The sequence below is a fragment of the Magnolia sinica genome, chromosome 5 (assembly GCF_029962835.1).
Source record: "Magnolia sinica isolate HGM2019 chromosome 5, MsV1, whole genome shotgun sequence".
Lineage (NCBI taxonomy): Eukaryota > Viridiplantae > Streptophyta > Magnoliopsida > Magnoliales > Magnoliaceae > Magnolia > Magnolia sinica.
The window spans coordinates 104,732,826-104,753,507 of NC_080577.1; positions in this window are offsets into that span (position 1 = coordinate 104,732,826).

Consider the following 20,682-nt stretch of genomic DNA (forward strand, 5'->3'; position numbering starts at 1 on the left):
TGTGTGTGGCTCACGTCTTTCTTTTTTATACCATTTCTTAATTTGCTTTCTCTTACTCACTCTTCCTTCTCTCTTTGAATTCGTTGCATCCTGTCGTTACTCTGTTTATATCCGGACTATGGTGTGCCACACAACCTTGCATGGGTACCAAATGGTGCTAGAAAAGGTATGTGTTTTATCCATGTCATTCATTAATTTCTTCAGCTCATTTTAGTACACGAGTGAAAAAAAAAATGTGATAAATCTGAATCTCAGGTGGACCACCTCACAAAAACAGTGGTGATCGAACACTCACCATTAAAACCTTCCTAGGGTCCATTGTAATGTTTGTTTGCCATACAGCTTAATGATTATGGCACACTGACCTGGATGAAGGGTAATTACAAATATGAGCTTGATCTGAAACTTTTGTAGCCCTTGGTAACTTTCTAATGGTGGGTATTGGATTACTACTGTTTCCCATGGTGTGATCCACCTGAGATTTGGATCTACCTCATTTTTCTGCTCATGAACTAAAATGAGCTGGAAAAATGGATCAACGGCATGGATAAAACACATGCATGACGATGGGTGCACTGAACTTTCCCAGCAGCATACAGTGCGGACGTCATTGCGCGATCCGAGTCCGTTTGTAACGGAAACGGATTGGCTACTTCCCTGCGGCGGACGCGGATGGCGTACTAGCCTGTCCTTAGCTCCGAACGGGCAGTTCTGTGGGCGGGCCCACCGTGATGTATCTGTACATCCAAGCTGTCTATACCTTTTCTCAAATTATTTTAAGGCATGAACACAAAAATGAGCAGATCAAACGCTCAATCGTACCACACCAAATAATAAGCTTCCTTTCATTAAAATGCGCAAAGCATTAGATGTCCGTGGCATTAAATGCAAGAGCCATCTGTGGTGTGGTTCAGTTTATCGTTGGATCTAACTCATTTTTGTTTTTATGCTTTAAAATAATTTGAGAAAAGGGATAGACGGTTTGGATGTACAGATACATCACGGTGGGCCCACCCACAGAACTGCCCGTTCGGAGCTAGGGACGGGCGGGGGTAGTACGCAATCCGCGTACCCCTGCGGCTGCCACCAGCCATGGCTGTGGTCGGCGCTCTGTGGACCCTACCATGATGTATATGTTTCATCTATTCCGTCCATCTATTTTTCTAGATCATTTTATAGTATGATACCAAAAATAAGTTTTATCCCTGTCTCAAGTGGGCCACATTATAGGAAACAGTGTTGAATGAATGTCGACCATTAAAAACTTTTTGGGGGCTATAATAGTTGGATCAAGCTGATCTTTGTTTTTTCCTTCATCTGGGTCTGTATGACCTAATCAACAGACTGGATGTCAAATAAACAGTACAGTGAGACTTAGGAGTATTTTAATGGTGGATATCCAATCATTATTGTTTTCCGGTGGTGTGGTTTACTCGAGACTTATATTCTTCTCATTTTTCTGTTCAAGCCCTAAAATGATCTGTAAAAATGGATGAACCGAATAGATGAAACACATACGTCATGGTGGGGCCCACGGAGCACGGACCACCTGCCCAGCTAGGGGAGTAGCCAATCCGTTCTCTTTTGTAACGTTTTTTGTTTCTGCTGGGGAAGTAGCGCACATGTGCCACGCGTGCCATTTATTCTGGTAACTACTAACTAACCTCAGAATCGAGCACACGTGTGGGCATCTCGCATGTGTGAGAGATCACGACCGTGCGCCAGATGAAAGACTGTGCGGGCATGCCCATTCATCAAGTCTGGTGCACTCATCGACTGGCCTACATGAGCGTGTTGGATAGAAACCATTAGGCCATTTTTTACTCTACCGGTCCATTATCTCCAATCAAATATGTCTCATCTCAGCTTAAGTTATTCGTCTTTAAGGTCGGCCCACCTGAATAAGGCTTCTGATCTTACGCACGTGCCTCAAGCTATCACGTGTGTCGCGATTATTTTCTCTCTTTACGAAAGAGCCCCTAGATTGATATCTTTGTTCCATGACGTCCTTGTATGTTTGTCCAAAGGAGGGCCCCCTTCTTTTTGCCGAAAACCGCCCGGGGTTTCTCTCTCTTCGGAAAGCTCACTTCCTAAGGTTTTTTCTTTAAACCTTTCAATCTTCCGTTTTTTTTTTTTTCTTCTGGTGTAATTGGGAAGATGTTGTTTGGCTTTATTATCATTATTATTATTTTGCAGTTTGTTAGATTAATGGATGAAATGGTCTAGATTTTAGGGCATAGGTTTTTTTTTTTCCCCGAAAGTTTAGGAATTTAGGTCGTTTTCTGGGTTGTGTTTCGATGTTTTAAGGGGTTTCTCGAAATTTTAGGGTTTTTTTTTTTTTCTGGAAATATATTCTGGAATCATGGAGTGTTTATGAGATTTTAGGATTTCGAGAACTTAGGGGTCATTTGGATGCCTGTAAACACCTTACACCTGAAAAGACTTTCAGGTGTAAAGTGTGTACAGTCTATCCTATCAGCTATAAGCAGGGGGAAGGGAGAGGCGGAGCTATTAGCTGTGAGCTACAAGCAATCTGAGAGAAAAGAATTCGAAAAAAGAAAAAGAAAAAGAAAAAAGGACTGTTGTGCTTATAATTGAATTACCCATAATATGAAACACAGAAAAATTCCAGCATTCTAAAAGCCTGCAGTAATTTGTAAAGTTTTTACATAATATAAAAGGTTTACAGGTAATTACAGGCATCCAAATAGCCCCTTGTAATATCTGTACCTGTAGACCCTTTACAACGAAGGATTTTACAGAGGGTTGTTCGGATGCCTGTAAGTGGGAACTGACTTTCAAGTGTTGTTTGGGGGGGGGGGGGGGGTGGTGTGTGTGGAATTCACCTTTAAGTCATAGGCAAAGCTGCCAAGAAACTTCATGGGGCTGGGGGTGAGGAGTCACTTTCCTGTAAGTGACTTACTGCTGAAAGTCACTTTGAGGTGAAAGTAGTATTTTAAATAGGAATAGCGTGCAGCGTAGCGTTCACCCCTCTGAAGTGTGAGGCATAAGTCACATAGCGTGTAGTGTAAGCTGCAAGCTACTTCTATATTTTTAATCAAGCCCGCACTTGGTTGCACCAATTTCATGATATTTTGCACCAAATTAGATTGATTAATAATGGAATTCAACAAAATTTCATGATATTTAGTGCAACCAAATGCAGCCTAAAGTAATAGGAAAAGTCAATGATCAAGTACAAAGGTAAACAAGGAGCAATGAAACTGATTTACCTATATTATTTTACTGAAAGCATTGAAAAGGTTAGGTAATATGCAGTGTATGTAAATTTTCATGTAGTGTTAACTACACATGACTTGAGTTATTTTTTTGAGCTACATAGTGTTAAGGCTAAGCTACGCTACATAATGTAATTATTCAAAACGCTGGGTGAAAGTCACAACTTAGAAACTTATAGGCATGCAAATGACTCCTTAGGGTTTTCTTGCTAGCTTCGGTTAGGACCAAGGTTTGGGTTTTTGGAAGCTCTAAGGTTTTGTTTTAAATTTTATTTTTATTTTTTTCTTTTGATTGAAGGGTTTTGTGGTTTAGGGTTCAGGAGTCTTATGGAAGTTTTGGATTACTTTTCCTGATCGAAGGTTGGGGTGCTTGGATAGGGTGACACGACAATGTGGAAATGGAAAACTCCTGTGGAATTTTGACAACTTGGAAAGGAATAGGGGGGAAATTGGGAAATTGATTTATGTTGCCACAACTTATTTAGCATGCCAATTTGACACAGAAAATAGTTCTCTATTCATGTGTCCTTTGCTGCATTGCATTGTAAAAATGGGGAAAACAGAAGTTTCAACAGAGGCTCGAGGTTACTTTGGAGAGGATTGCTCTCTGTATGGCGGAGGATTACCTTTTTATTACTTTGGTGATTCTAGGGTATTCTCCCTATTTTAAATTCCAAGCTTTTGGAAAATATAGGGTTTTATGAATTAAGGGTTTTCTTTGGTTGCGAGTGCTTCTTTTTGTTAGAAAATAACTTAGGGCTAATTTTGAGATTAGGGTTATTCATCACACCTCTTTCTCTAATTTATATTAATAGACTAATATGAGAAAAAACATATGGTAGTCCATAAGAGCACTAAAGTATAATATTCTCATTTCAACACTCCCCTTCAAGTTGGAGCATCACTATCTATCATGCCCAACTTGGAACATAGTGAAGAAAAGTGTACGTATGGTTAAACCTTAGTAAAAATATCTACAACCTATTATTTGGACTGAACGTAGGCTATGGTAATCTCCTTGAAAGCGATTTATATATATATATATATATATATGTATGTATGATGAAATGCAGTCAACTTCGATATGCTTAGTCCTCTCATGGAAGACTGGATTATTTGCAATGTGGGCCGCTGCTTGATTATCACAATAAAGCATCATAGGATCTCCTGAAAACAGCTAGAGTTCTTGTAATGAAGACTTGAGCCATAACAACTCACAAACTGCACGACTCATGGCTTTGTACTCGGCCTCTGCACTAGAACGGGCACGACATTCCGATTCTTACTTTTTCAAGTGACCAAATTTCCCTCAACAAAAGTAGAGTATCATGTAGTAGATTGCCTAGCTGTAATAAAACTTGCTCAATCAGCATTTCCAAATGCCCCTATCTTAAGGTGACCGTTAGCTCGATATAAGATTCCCTAGCTAGGTGCCTTCTTCAAATATCTAAGAATCCTGAGAATAGCCTCCTAATGTGGAACTCTTGGTTGGTGCATGTATCACAATGTTGACAACGAATGCAATATCTGGTTGAGTGACTGTAAAATATATCAACTTGCCAACCATTCTTCTATATCTACTTGTGTCATCAAACAACTCTCCTTGATCATCCAATAACTTCTCACTAGTCTCCATGGGGGTATCAGCCGGTCTACATCTAAGCATGCCAATCTCCTTCAACAAATCAATAACATCCTTCCTCTGAGAAAGGTTAATGCTTAACCTTGATCTAGCAACCTCAATGCCCAAAAAATAGCAAAGTAACCCTAGATCATTGGTATGAAAATGCTACTGGAGATGCTTTTTTAGCTCTGAAATGCCAGTTGTGTCACTCCACCTTTGTTACTTAAAACCCTAAGATGGAACACTCCAGACACCATGTGTTGATTTGAAATGGCTTTCCACAAAATAATGAACTCATCAATAATTCTAGAATCATAATAATGCAGGCTAGACCCACAACTGCCCTTCAAATGATAAATTGAATACTAAACAAGAACTACGAAATCAAGAACCCAAAATTAAGTTGTGAAACTAGTTCATCTTATGGAAAACACAAATACTTAGTTGTACCGTGCAATTCCATAGTTGAATGGTGATAATAAGTATCCAGAAGGGCAACAGATGATTTTATTTTAACCCTTATTTTCCCCTCCAAACAATCAATTCAGATCGCAGTACACAAATCTTGGCAACTTGCTCCTCTGCTTCAATGTCATTGACATATACAACCAACGCTATCATACCCTTATCACTGTGTTTCATAAAGATTGAGTGATCAACCTTAGAAGCCATAAGTGAGCAACACCTTACTAAACTTGTCAAACCACACCCTTGGAGACTGCTTTAGGCCGTAAATGCCTATTTGAAGTCTACACACTTTTCTAGTCTCCCCTTGAGCAACGAATCCTGGATGTTGCTCCATGTAGACTCCCTCAGCCAAGTCCCCATGAAGAAGTGTATTCTTGACATCCAGTTGATGAAGAGGTCAATCCTTATTAGTTGCAACAGATAACAACACTCAAACAGAATTTAGATTTAGCTATAGGAGAAAACATCTCGTCATAATCAAGACCTTGGGTTTGTGTATAGCCCTTAGCAACCAAACGAGCTTTTAGTTGCTCAATGGAATCATTTAGATGATATTTGATGGTGTAAACCCATCAACACCTCACTAGGATGGGACATGAATTGCTTGTGGCACCCCGTCTCAAGAAAGTTCCTATGCTTAGAAGCTAGGTGGGGCCCACTGTGATGTTTATGAGAAATCCATCCTATCCAGCCGTTTTGCCAGCTCATGTTAGAACATGAGCCCAAAAATGAGGCAGATTCAGAGCTCAAGTGGACCGCATGACAAGAAACATCGAGGATTGAATGTCCATGCTTGAAACATTCATGGCCACATAAGTTTTGAATCAGGCTAATACTATTGTGTTTTCAGTTCATCCCAGTAGGAATGACCCTATGAACGGTTTGAATGACATATAAACATCATACGGTGGACTTTAGGGATATTTCAACGGTAGGCATTTTCCTACCTACTTTTTTCTTGTAATGTGGCCCACTTGAGTTTAGGATCTGCTTTATTTTGAGCTCATGTCGGGAAAAATGGACAAACGAGGTGAATTTCTCACAAACATTATGGTGGGCCTCACCTGGCTTTTTTAGGACAGGACATGAGTGCCACAAGTAATCAGGATTAGATTATCAAGCCATGGATGGGATGGTTAATGTTGCCTAACAAAAGTGATTCTTTAGAATCATAAGCAGTTCATGTTGGCCCTAACAAATAGATGTAAATAATCCTCACCATCAATATTAAAACCCATTGATCAAATGGTTAATATTTGTTAGATCAGTGTAATGTTTTCATGGTAGCCCATGAAATATGGGTTGGACCTAGAGAACCCTCTGGATCAATGGCTTGAATTGTCTACGTGTCCCAATTGCAACTAGGAGCATTATAACTTAGTGCTCCAAGAGCACTGGTGTATTTCACAGATTCCTAATCAAGAATCCTAATTAGGTTTATAGACTTAATTAGAGTCAACCATGGTCACATGCCAAAATGGGTTTTGACATGAGCCTGACTGGTTGGAACAGAAGATGTACCTGCAAAGACAGGGAGGTGATTTGCCTGTCAGGAGGAAGCTATGTGGGGCCCAGTTTAGGAAGCTCACAATAGTGAAGGAACCGAAATTCGGATTGCATTGTGAGTTACTTACTACGCTTAGCGTACTTAGTAAACTCTGTGAGATCTACCATGATTTGTGTATTTTATCCGCTCCGTCCATCCATTTTCCTAGATAATTTTAGGGCTTGAGCCCAAAAATGAAGCATATACACTGTTCAAATGGACCACACCACAAGAAACAGTTGAATTGAACAGCTAGTGTTGAAATTTCCTGGGGGCCACAGAAGTTTTGGATCAAGCTTATATTTGTGTGTTCCGTTCATCCATGTCTGTATGATCTTATGAACAGGTTGGATGAAAAATAAACATCACTGTGGATCCTAGGTTTCAATGGTGGAAATCATTATCCCCACTGTTTCCTGTGGTCTGATCCACTTGATCTTTGGATATGCTTCAATTTTGGACTCAACCCCTTAAAATTAGATGGAAAAATGGATGGACTGCGCGCATAGACTACTTACATTCAAGGTGGGCCCAACTGAGTTTACTCAGTAAGATAACAACGCACTGAGTAACTCTGTAGGCAATCTGATTTCGAAGGAGCCCAAAAATGAGATTGACCAAAACTCAGGTGGATCATGCCCGGCCGCAGGAAAACAGTGGGGATTGAATGCAAATTGTCAAAACATTCCAAGATAGTTTTGGATTTGGCTAATATTTGTGTTTTCAGTTAATCCTAGTTGGAATAACGTTATGAACGGTTTGGATGAAATATAAACATCTTGATGGCCCCGACAAAAGAAACAGTGATCATTGGACTTCTACTTTTGAAAATTGTAAATACCTCCCCTCTATTTTGGATTATTGCAAGTGCCTCCACTATTTTAGAATGAAGGGAAGGTGTTTAAAATTTCATAAAATAGTTACTAATGCATCTGTTGTCCAAATTAGAGGCCCCACGTGCTATTAATGCAAGTGCATTCACTATTTTAGAGAAGTGGTGGAACATGCATTAATAGCATGTGGGGCCTCCATTTTGGACAACAGATGCATTAGTAACTATTTTATGAAATTTTAAACACCTTTATTATTTTATGAAAATTGTAAACACCTTTCTTCCATTTTGAATATCAGATGGCAAAGATATCCTCGTTAGATGTATTCGTTTTGCATCCATGAGGGCCCCGCCTTTATGCACAAGTAGCATCCATGTGGGGCCCACCTTTATGTATAAGTAGCATCCAACCGTCCAACGAGGATGTTCTATTGGGAGTCGTTACACAAAAACCTTAGGATCTAGCCTCCAAAAAACACCAGAATTATGGGATAATAAAGCAATGAAATAAATCAAAGCACAAACCACACAACAACGAATTTTTACGTGGAAAACCCTCAAAGAGGTAAAAACCACGAGACCTAGTCCAGAGCAACAATCCACTATGAAGTAGAACGTTACAACCGATCACAAGCACACCTCGCTAGGATCAAACCTTCTTCACTCACGCAAGAGTGGATAAACAATAAGAGAATAAAGAAAACGGAGATCTCTCACCGATCACGTGGACTTAGAAGCGCTGAGACGTCGACTGCGAAGTAGATCACCTCTACGAGCAGAATTCTCCCTTCCATAAGCTTCCTCTCTCTCTCTCTCTCACCTTGGCCGTCAAAAACCCTTAGCACAATAGCTTTAGAAAGCCTTCTCAATGCCCTAGAAAATCTCTAGGGACCCCTATTTATAGTTTAGGCAACTTCCTTCTACACATCTTGCGAAATCGCCTCAAATTTACGCAATCCGCACCAAATCCAGACTAGAATCTGCGTAACCTCGACTAGTCGAGCAGACCCTCGACCGGTCGAGCAGCATGGAAGAATTAACACAATTGGTCGCTGGACTTTGAGTCGAGCCAGGCCTCGACTGGTCGAGCACCACCCTCGACCGGTCGAGCCATGAGGAGGAAATCCCATCATGTTCCACCGTAAAAATTGGACACTAAAAAAATCAGGCTAAATAGAGGGCAGGTGTTCACAATTATCTCCCCTACATACAATGTGAGTAGTATTTAGCTAATTTCACACTTATAACAAGTCATAAAAAGAGATATAAGTTTTAAATTTTTTCCTTTATTTTTTAACTTTAAAATGAAGTAAATTTGTAATATAAATAATTATAACACCAAAAAAATAGAGATAAAACATCTATCTCATGCCATTGTAATTTACTTCTCTTTCTCAACATGAGCTCTGCACGTGCCATGCACTCTAATTTAAAAAAGAAATGATCTCTGCTAAAGCCACATGTGTGCAAAAAAACTCATACACACCACACATGTGCCAACATGGCACAATAGGTCTGAGATAGAATCCATCCATCATAATGATACCATTGTATTGATGTACTAGCATAGGAATCACGTTTATCCAATTGTCCATATGTTTTGGCTCTCAGTTTAATTTGAAGGTCTCAAAGTCCAAGGGTTGGACCACAAGGTACGGTCAGCTGAGCAAGTAACTTTCACTATGCTCTGTGCATGTGAAACAGAATCCTTCCAATAGGTTGGACCCGCAGTGAAAAATGCTGATTGAAAAAAATAATCTCTATAGTACTTATTAGGTGGGCCACACAATAAAAATAATTTGTAGCTATTGATAAATAGCAAAATACAAGTATGGTCCACTTGAATGGGTGGATTTATATATATATATATATATATATATATATATATATATATATATATATATATATATAAATTTTTGTATAAATTTGTAGATGTAGAGTGGGGTTGCGGATAATTTCATGGCCAAGATGGATCAGAAAAGGCCCGATTGGAGACAAAGGTGATCTAGACCATCAAAACCTAAAACGGACATATCTTGCAAACCGGAATGAGTTATCCGACATGTTATATATGATTTTGGGGTAAGACGAGCTACTTTAACCACGCAATCCGCTACGCCGGGTTGTGCATGCCGAATTTGTGAAATACCATTAAATTGACGGTCGGATTCTTGTTTTAATTTCACTTTTACTATTATACTAAGTTTTAATTCGAGTATAACCCTTCATCCGTTGGGCTATAGGAGTTGTGCCTATCATGAAAAGTGCTTAGAATATTTAGGAGAACATCATGGTTTGGCCAAATAGGACACTATTTTTGGCCGAAAAAACATGTGCACTAGTAGGAATCACAACTACATAAGTTTACTATTTATAGTAACTTAGTAAGTCACGATTGGTAAGAGTTTTAGTTATAGTTTAATTCCAAAACTTCTTAGGGTTTATGTTATTATTTAAGAGGTTGTAAGCTCATTTTTCATCATCGATCAAATTATTACAAATTTTATTATAATTATTTTCTATTTTCTATCTCTCCTCGTGGATTCAAGGTATCTCTGTAAGAAGTAGATTAGGAACAGTTATCCCTCCGAGGAAGATGATGCTCGACCTCTACATGTCCTCTCCTGCGTCAGTCATCCTCATGATGGGGTTGACCTATTAGATGGACTAGATTGCACTAACACAAGAAAGGTTCCAAGTTATTCCTTAGGGGGATTGTGCTTGTGTTCCAATCGGTTGTGCGTGGGACCATTTCCATTCTATTTTGCAATTTACTCTTACCATTTCAGGGTCAGGTCGGTTCAACCCAACCTCAAAGGGGGTTGGCCTGAGGCCAAAGCCAACCCTATATCCAACCCAATGGATTGCCTGGTGACTTGGCTCTTTGTGGCCCACCCAATTTATGTGTTTTATCCATTCCATCGATATATTTTTTCAAATCTTTTTAGAGAATAAAATTAGATAGATTCAAAGCTTAAATGGACACCTACCATTGAAACGATTCTACTGCCCATGAGGATGATTATTTGCCATCCAACATGTTTACGCGGTCACGCAAACTTAAATGAAGAGATCATGAATATCACTTGTGATGCCGTCCACTTGAGCTTTGGATCTGCCTCATATTTAAGCTTATGCTCTAAAATGATGGCCAAAATGAATAGACAGTCTGGATAAAACACATACATCATGGTAGGCCCCACAGATCCTCCCATTAATACGCTTCCTTATGAGGCGGTTCGAAGACGATGTCCCTTGTGGAAGGTGGATTAGGTGGGTCCCCAGCCTCACTGAGGCTTAGGCGGCCTCTACTGTGGAACCCACCTTGATGCATGCATTCTGCATCCACCCTGTCCACCCGTTTTTCCGGTTCATTTTAGGGCATGATTCATAAATAACAAGATTTGAGACATACTCTAGGAAACGGAGGTGATTGGACACTGCCATTAAAAACTTCTTAAGGTGCACCTTGATGTTTCTCGTGTTTATTTGCCATCCAAACTGTTGATAAGATCACATAAGCGTGGATGAAGTAAAAAAGAAATGTCAGCTTAATCCAAAACTTTTGTGACTCATTAATGGTTAATCATTGTTATTTTCTATGTTATGGTCCATCTGATAATTGAATCTGCTTCATTTTTTTGGATAATACCCTAAAATGATATGGAAAAATGGATGGATAGGGTGGATATAAAATATACACATCAGGGTGGGCCCCACAGTAGGGGCCGTACCGTCTCGGGTGAGGCCCGGATCTCACCTAATCCACTCCCTACGGATTGGCTGCTATCAAGCCAGTGGCTAATGGTTGGTGCTCTTTGGGCCCCACCATGATGTATGTGTTTCATCCATGCCGTCCATCTATTTTTTTTCAGATGATTTTATGATATGAGACAAAAAATGAGGTATATCCCAATTTCAAGTGGACCACATTACATGAAACAGTGTTGAATGAGCGTCAACCATTACAAACTTTTTGGGGGCATAAAAGTTTTGGATCAAGCTGATATTTGTTTTTTCCCTTCATCTGGGCCTGTATGACCTAATTAGCAGATTGGATGTCAAATAAATAGTACAATGGGCCTTAAGAGGATTTTTATGGTCGATATCCAATCACTATTCTTTTCCTGTGGTGTGGTCCACTTGAGATTTATATCCCTCTCATTTTTTAGATCAAGCCCTAAAATGATATGTAAAAATGTAAAAATGGATGAAACACATAGGAAGCGGATTGGCTGGTGTACCACACACCAGCTATATAGCTGCTGTAGGTATGTGTCGTGCGAAGACTGGCACTGACGCTCCTCGAGCTCCGGGTTGTACAAACGGTTCAGAGGAGATCAAAGTTTTATGGGCCCTACAGTGATGTATTCATTATATCTACACCGTTCATCTATTTTTAGAGATCATTTTAGAGCATTATCCAAAAAACAAATCATATCCAAAGATCATCTGGACCACACCATAAATAACAGTGGAGACAATGATTTTCACTGTTAAAAAATTTGTAAGGCCCACCATAACGTTTATTTTCCATCCAATCTGTTCATAAGGTCACAAAGATCTGAATGAAGAGGAAAAAAAATTTCATACTGATCCAAAACTTCTGTGACCACAAAAAGGGTTTCAATGGTAGACGTTCAATCCTCCACTGCTTTTTGCAGTGTGGTCCACTTGATAGTTAGATCTGTCTTATTTTTCTTCTCAAGCCTAAATACGAGCTCACCAAATGGATGGACGGTTTGGATATAACACATACCTCGTGATCAGACCCATAGAACTTGCTGACGTCAATACAACAGCTATATAGCCGGTGTGAGGTACACCAGTCAATCCGCTTCCAAACACATACATCATGGTGGGGGCCACATATCACTGACCATCAGCCACCGGGAAATGGATTGGCAACTCCCCCTGCCACCAGCTCGGTGGCTGGTGGTAGGTGTTGTGTGAGCCTCACCATGATGTATGTATTTCATCCATTCCGATTCATCCATTTTTACGGATCATTTTAGTGCTTGATATAAAAAATTAGAGGTATATAAATCTCAGGTGGACCACACTAGAGGAAAACAATATTGATTGGATATCCACCATTAAAATCCTACCAAGACCCACTATACTTTTTGTTTGACATCTAATCTGTTGATTAGGTCATACAGACCCAGATGAATGGAAAAAACAAATATCAGGTTGATCCAAAACTTTTATGGCCCCAAAAAGTTTTTAATGGTCGACCTTCATTCAATATTGTTTCTTGTAATGTGGTCCACTTGAAATTGATATATACATCATTTTTTGTCTCATACAATAAAATGATATAAAAAAGAATGTGAACAGAATGGATGAAACAAATACATCATAGTAGGGCCCACAAAGAACCGACCACCAGCCATTGGTTGGTGGCAGGGGGAGTAGCCAATCCGTTTCCCAGCCACCGGGCTGGTGGCAGGGGAGTAGCCAATCCGTTTCCCCTGGACGGAAACATTTGAGAAACACTAGCGACTCGCGCGAAGAGCGATAGTAAATATGAACCGCATGGGCCACATGAGCGTTTTCTATATGACTTGTTCTCAATTCTCTTTTAACCGTCCATTCGATGTGAACCACCTCAGCTTATAATTTATCAGCCGGCTCATTTTCAAGGTCGGCCCACCTAACTAGTGGTCAGAATCTCATATACGGGTGCAGCTACTTCTGTTTCCCTCTTCAACGGTCAGATCTCCCTTTACGAAAGAGGCCCTAAACCTAATGTCTTTGTTCTCAGACGTCCTTGTATGGAATGACCTTTTAGTCCTTGTTTTCCTGAGAAATGAAAAGAAAGACGTAGACGTAAACCCCTCAGCGTCCTCTATCTTCTAACAGCTCTCTAACAAGGTACCGTTTTTTATGTTTTGTTTTTATCTATCGATGTTATTTTCTTGCAGTTGGGGGTTATTTTGTTTGGAATTTGTTTGCCCTTTGTTAGATTAATGTATGGAATGGTTTGGATTTTAGGGATAGGTTTTTTTTTTTCCCCTGAATTATTAGGGTGTTTAGCAATTTATGTCGTTGTTCTTGGCTGTTTTTCGATTTTTAATTTTTAGGGGTTCATTTTCAAGGATTTAGGGTTTTTAAGAAATTTTCTAGAAATATAAGGGGGTTGCTGAAATTTTGGGGTTTTTCCTCGTTGTTAGGGTTTTAGCTTTTTCTGAAAAATTCAGGGTGTTTTCTGTTTTAGGTTAGGAGCTGGGGTTGGGTTTCTAAGAACTCTAGGGTTTAGGGCTTTTGAATTTCGTTTCTTTTCTCTTTTTAAATTTAGGTTTTACAGTTCAGGAGTTTTCTGGAAGTTTTAGTTCTCTTTGCCTGATTGAGGTTTAGTTTTAGGGTCTGTTTGGGTCCACTTAAAAATGAGTTTTGCTAAGGGCAATCGTTATCTCTAATACATTGTTACAATTGACTAAAATGAGACGAACTCATTTTCAAGTGGCACCCTAATAGACCCTAAAGGATTTTCTGGGAAATTTAGGCCCTGTTTGGCAGACACCTAAAATGAGTTCATCTCATCTTAATTAACAGTAAATTTGTATTATGATATTGATCTCCAATAGGTAATGAGTTCATGTTGACATTGATTATGTGTCGGAGACTGAGATCTCTTTATGGCTGAAAAGACTGTCACAGTAAAGCAAAATGGTTGACACACACGCATGGCCCACCGTGATGTGTACATCACATTCAAAAATGTCCATCATGTGCATTCCTTGATGCTTTCCTATGGCCTAAAAAACAGCCTGAGTGATCATTAGATGGACCACACATGATGACATCAACAATTAAAAACCTTCCAGATTACGTCTGGGGCCTATTGTGATGAGTGTAGACATCCAATTCATCCTGTGCGTGCATACCTCGATGCTCTCCTAGAGCCCCATAAAATGAGTCCTTTTTATGTGATTTGCAGATTTTGGTAAGATTTACTGCCCCAAGCTCTATGTGGTTTGACTGTCTATTTTATACACTGTAAATACTTTACAAGTTAGCCAAACACATAATCTATTTACCTGTTAACAGATTACCACTTAAAAGCCAAACGGAATAGCATGAAAAGTGTTTATTCCTGAAACTCTTTTTAGGTGTAAAGTGTTTACGACTTAAAACTTTACAGGCATACAGGCATCCAAACATATGCTCACAGTTGATAACCTACAGAGAAGAGTGCACGTTCTTCCCAACATATGCTGAGTCGTCGATTGACCATCTCTCCATTCATTGTTCTTTTGTCACGAGAGGTTGGGATTATTTTCTTTCGTGGTTTCACATTGATTGGGCCATGTTGAAGACTATGGAAGATCTACTATGGGCCTGGCATGGAGGCATAGTTGGCAAGCCTGGGAAAGCTATATGGTGGCTACTAATCATGGTTGTGTTATGGATTATTTGGGGATCAATTGTTTTCATAATGAGAGTGAGGGGGTGAACGATGTCATTTTGAAAGTTAAATGGTCCATGTCGGATTGGGTGGTATGTGTAATGGCAGATTTGGTTGCCCTCCCCTTTTGAGAGTTTCTGTTTTTGTTTCTCGGGTCTGTATTCTTTCCTTGCTTGTTGTGAGCTTCTTAATAATAGTGTTGTTATCTCTCACTCTCTCTCTCTCAAAAAAAAAAAAAAAAAGAAGAAGAAGAAAAGAAGAGAGAGATAGAAAAAGAAGAAAGAAAAAAGATAAAAAGATAAAAAGAAAAAGAAAGATAAAAAAGAAAAGGAAAAAAAAAAAAACATTGATTATCTCCTCTCCCGCACAAGTTGTATTATTAAAATCCTATCACTTTCCCATCACCTACAACTTTATCCTTTAAAGTTGTATCTACCACTATCCCCACCCCATTTCCATCATAGTCCTTTCCTATATAAAGTATTGTATCCATCAATTTCTCTAGTTTTGGCCTCGTTTTACTTGGTCTCCTAAATGTAGGCCTGCCTTTTGAACTGGTTGGGCCAAGCCTTTGGGTTGGCCCTATTCAAAATTTTAATTTTGATGGTCCCAAGAACTCTCCTTCATTTCATTGTATTTACTAACTCCATACTCTTACATGTTAATGATCCTATATGTGACAAGATGAATCCTATTGTCCTTGACTAGCTTTATTACCCACGCACATCCAGAATGATGCAGGAACGCTGCATACTTCTCGTAGCAACCGGGCGTTGTTGCGGAATGTCGCTTCTAGGGGACACCCTAAGCAACCCTTGCCCATTTCTTGCTACACCTAGGTTTCATTGCAGCACATTGCTTACAAGGAATGCCCTAGCATGAGTTTGGAATGTCATATTGTTCGGATTCATGATGAAAGTTATGGCATAAGTTTGACGCTGGCTGCCAACCTGACGCGACCCCCCTTTATCCATGTTAAGTAATAGTGATGAGAGCACAAAACTCCCATAGGCCCAATGTAATTGACCATAACATAGGTCGATTACAATGAAGCTCTATCTAATAGTCTATCACATAGGTTGATTACAATCAACGAGTTACATGAATTCTATTGCAAGGTACTAATTATTATTATTATTTTTAAAAATGTAGCCATTGGGATGGAATCCATTTCCTTGGAATTTGCAAGCCACCTCCGGACAAGAATTAAAAAAAACGGCAAAAAGTTGTAATCGTTTCCCAACTAGAAATTGTTTCTAAGGGTGTGTTTAGATGCCACCCATTTTTTTAATATGCAAGTGACATGCATATGTCGGGAAAGCTGCTCTCTTCCCTTTCTTCAAAAAGTGGGGTTGGCGAGGCATTGCTTGGTGGCCTCTCACTAACACGTTGGAATATGAGAAGCTTTTGAAAATCCAAACCATTCATCGGATTTCTGATCATAAAAATGGGTGAAATTTTGAGTGTGTTGGATACTTGAGAGGACCACAATCTCATATTTGATTCTAGCTGCTGGTATGCTTCTGACAGGCTTAGACATAGTGCCTATTGAGAGATAAATGTGCTAAAATACATTCTCAGTGGCATCCAATATGCCCTAAGCTTTTGCATGGTTCCAAGTACATGAATTTACCCATACTAATGGATTCCATTCCATATAGGTATTTCTCCATGGAGCCAAAAGGCCCTTCAACCAGACAAGCATTTTCAAGGGCAAAAGTGGAAACAAGACTTTAGAAGGCATTAAAAAAATGGAGAGTGCCATGCTACTAATTGTAGGCAATTAATTCTCCTTTATTTTTATTCTATTATTGAGGTTCTTGAAGAAAAAATGGAAGATAATGACTTGCTTTGAGTTGGTCTTGAAGCAAAAGATTAATGTTAACAAAAGCAAGATGTTGGGGGTTCGGCTAAGCAATGAGGAGGTGTAAAGGTTGGCCTTTGTGTTTGGATGCAAAGCGGGTTAGTTCCCTTCGATGTACCCAGGACCTAGGTTTACCTTTGTTTATTAAGAAGCCCGCTAAGCATTTATAGGACAAGGTTGTAGGGAGAATTGAATAAATCTTTAAAGATGGAAGTGTCGACATTTGTCTTTGGGAGGTCGCCTTACCCTTATCAAAGTGGCCTTCTCTAATATGTTGTTGTACTATATGCCCCTTTTCAAATGTTTGAAGTCCTTCCTAGGTCGGTTGGAAAAGTTAAGAATGATTTTTTTTTTTGCGGAAGGGGGTCGAGGCCAAGAACAAATTCCATCTCCTCAAGTGGGAAGAGATGTGCAAGCCGTTTGCCGAGAGTGAAGTGCATCAAGGATTTGGAAGCTATAAATTTGGTTTTGTTGGGTAAGTGGTTGTAGAAGTTTGGAACCGAAGAAGGTATGTTGTGGAGAGTTAATTGCATGTAAGTTTGGCACCCACCTTTGTGGTTGGAAGGCTAAGAGATCTTTGCTTTACCGCACCTCCCGTCTTTGGAAAGTTGAGTTGACATCAGTCAAATTCCATTAGGGAATCGCGTTTTTACGAGGAGATAGGAGTCGTATTTGGTTCTAGAAAGATGTGTGGTATGGGGATTAAAGGTTGCAGGAGATCTTCCCAATATGGCATTTGACTAATCTTGCAACAAACAGGAACATCACAATGGATTGTTGCTTTTCCATTTATGACAGTTCTGTGGTGTTGTCACGCCTTTGCTAAAGAGATATGACCGATGAGGAAGTCGAGGAATTGGCATCTTTTTTTAACACTCTTAGACATTTCTCACCCATGATTAGGGGAAAGGATTCTATGGTGTGGCACGTGCATAGGTCGGGTCGTTTCTTCACTCGTCCCTTCTACATGGTATGTATAATATCAACGATATTATGGATGTCACACAATACTGGTAATATCGGCTAATATTATCGATATCGTGCAATACCAATACAATATTGGGCTTTAGTTGGGACACTTCCTAGTATCAGTCGATGTATCCCAATGTATCACAAATCGCTATGTATTGCAACGTATCAATGATACCTTAAGTGTTTCAGTGAATTGGGGGAGAGGAACCGCCGCTGCTTCCGAAATAGGAGCTCCTCCGAGGAAGAGGTCATTAGGAAGGCTAATTTTGATTTAGGGGGTTGGGCCTTCGATGTAGAGGTGGTGAATTCCACCAATCTTTTCTCTTTTTTTGGCTTCTAGCTTTAGGTTGTATTCTTTCCACCTTGCGTTTGCTTTGGTGGGTTTCGTAATAAAATTTTGTTCTCTCTCTCTCTCTCTCTCTCTCTCTCTCTCTCTCTCTCTCTCAAAAGAAAAAAAAAAGTTGAATGTTATTTTTTCCCATTCTACTACTATTTTCAATTATTGCTTTAAGGGGGTTGATGGGGTTGAGTGCTCAATTATGGTTCATGACTTGGAATTTTGCTTTCCTAGATGTTTGAAGTTCTTTCAACAGGTTGAAATTTGTAGTCGGAACTCTTATGGACTTGCATCATGGAAAATCCATCCTTCCTATCTATACAGGAAATTTATGAAGAGGGATCCAATGCTATCAATTTTATTATAGTTTTCAACCATTCAATATCTATACACATGATACACTTGTACAAAATCCAGACTCCCATCTGTTGGACCCTACTATGGATGGGTGTAATATGAAAGTAACACTAACATTAGCCACTAATCAGACGTCTCTTGATGATTAAAACTATAGGGTGCTAGGAACAAGGCCAAACAAAAGTTGGTGTTCAAAGGGTGAAATTCATTCATTTGATGGCGACAACGATCTGATTGGCATGCTATTTTGGCATATGGCCTATCTACTGTACAGTAAATAAACAATCTAGATTTTTCATGCGTGTGCCATAGAGATTGAGTGCTTGAAACTAAGATATTAACATTAGCATTGGATACTCTCATTTATTAGTTACCTAAAATCCAAATGTATGAAGGAAAACCAGCGGCGGTCACAATTATTACTTTTCCCTAGCAATCTTGAAGAGCCATCTTTTCAGCAGCTAACATAAGCATGTTGACCCTTCAATTTTCATACAAAGCATTGTTGTGCTCTTTCGATCATTGCACCATCAAAATTGCCATGAATATAGGGTTTTCTTGTGAATGTTCTTGCCACCATGAATTTGGAGTGAAATTTTGCATGAATATCATGTTATGGTATTCACCATAGTGTTTTCTTTATGATATTTTTTTCCCTTGCAATACTAATCATAATTTTCACTTTAGGAGGTGATGGGGTTGACTTCTTTTTCTTTTTTTTTTTTGAGAGGAAACAACAATTTATTGAAAAGGCCCGCAAAGCGGGAAAGAATACAACGCACAACCTAAAGAGAGAGAGAGAGAGAGGGCAGTGAGTTGGCTACTTATAAGACACCCACAACAACAAAAGGTTATTAATTTTCCATATCAGCTCATTAACGGAGGAGCATTTAGCCCTGAAGCAGCGCTTATTCTGCTTCCTCCATATGGACCAAAAGACTACCATAATGAGCATCCTCTAAGCTTTCTTCCCTCCTTTCGACCCTCCAGCACCATGCCAAGCCCAGAGAAGCTTATCCACTGAGTCCGACATTACCCAGGTCACATGCATGATGGTGAAGAAAAACTCCCAAACTGATTGAATGACGGGGCAATGAATGAACAAGTGGTCAATTGACTCCGTGTCCTTCATGCACAACAGACAAATGTTGGGCAAAACTAGAGATTTTTGCTGTAAATTGTCTATCATCAAGATTCTCTTTCTTCCAACTAGCCAAACAAACACAACCACTCTTGGGGGAGCCCCACAGAACCATTGGTGGAAAGGAATATGTGGGCCTGGAAGAGGAATTGAGGATAGAATCGCATTATACATCGAACGGACCGAGAATCTCCCAGAGGGGTGGGCTGTCCATGTCAAATGATCATCATCCGATGAAGGGGCCATAAGCTTCAACAAATCCAACAAGGCGATAAAATCGAAAGTATCGACTTCATTCAAATTCTTGCGGCATGGGGGTGCTCCACACAATCACATTCCCCAAGGAGGAGAAACATAAAACATGACGATCCGGAGCAAGAAGAGCCAGTCTAGGGAAGACCTCCTAAAGGGCCTCATCGCCACACCAAATTTCCACCCATAATCTTATTCAAGAACCATTTCCTAGGGCAAACGCAACCCTACTTCAAACTAGGTGCTCAATTGTAGCAATCCCTTTCCATAAGTCGGAAGCGCGATAGGGCGAAGACCGCTGACGAACCATCCGCCGTCACCCACTCCATATTTGCTTGCAACAAGTTCCCTCCACATCCTTTCCGACTTGTGCCAAATTTCCAATGCCATTTTGCAAAAAGGGCTTGATTTCCAATGCCATTTCCAATTTTCTTTTTTTAATAATAATAATTATTAAAAAAAAAAAACTGAATTTCCAAAGGAAAACTGACAGGTGTTGCAATTGTTACTTTGTTGTAACATTCTTGAAGAGCCATCTTTTCAACAGCTAGTTCAAGCATGTTGAGCCTTCCACTTTGATGCAAAGCGCCGTCCATGCTCTCATGATCATTGCACCAACAAAATTGCAAACACTTCATT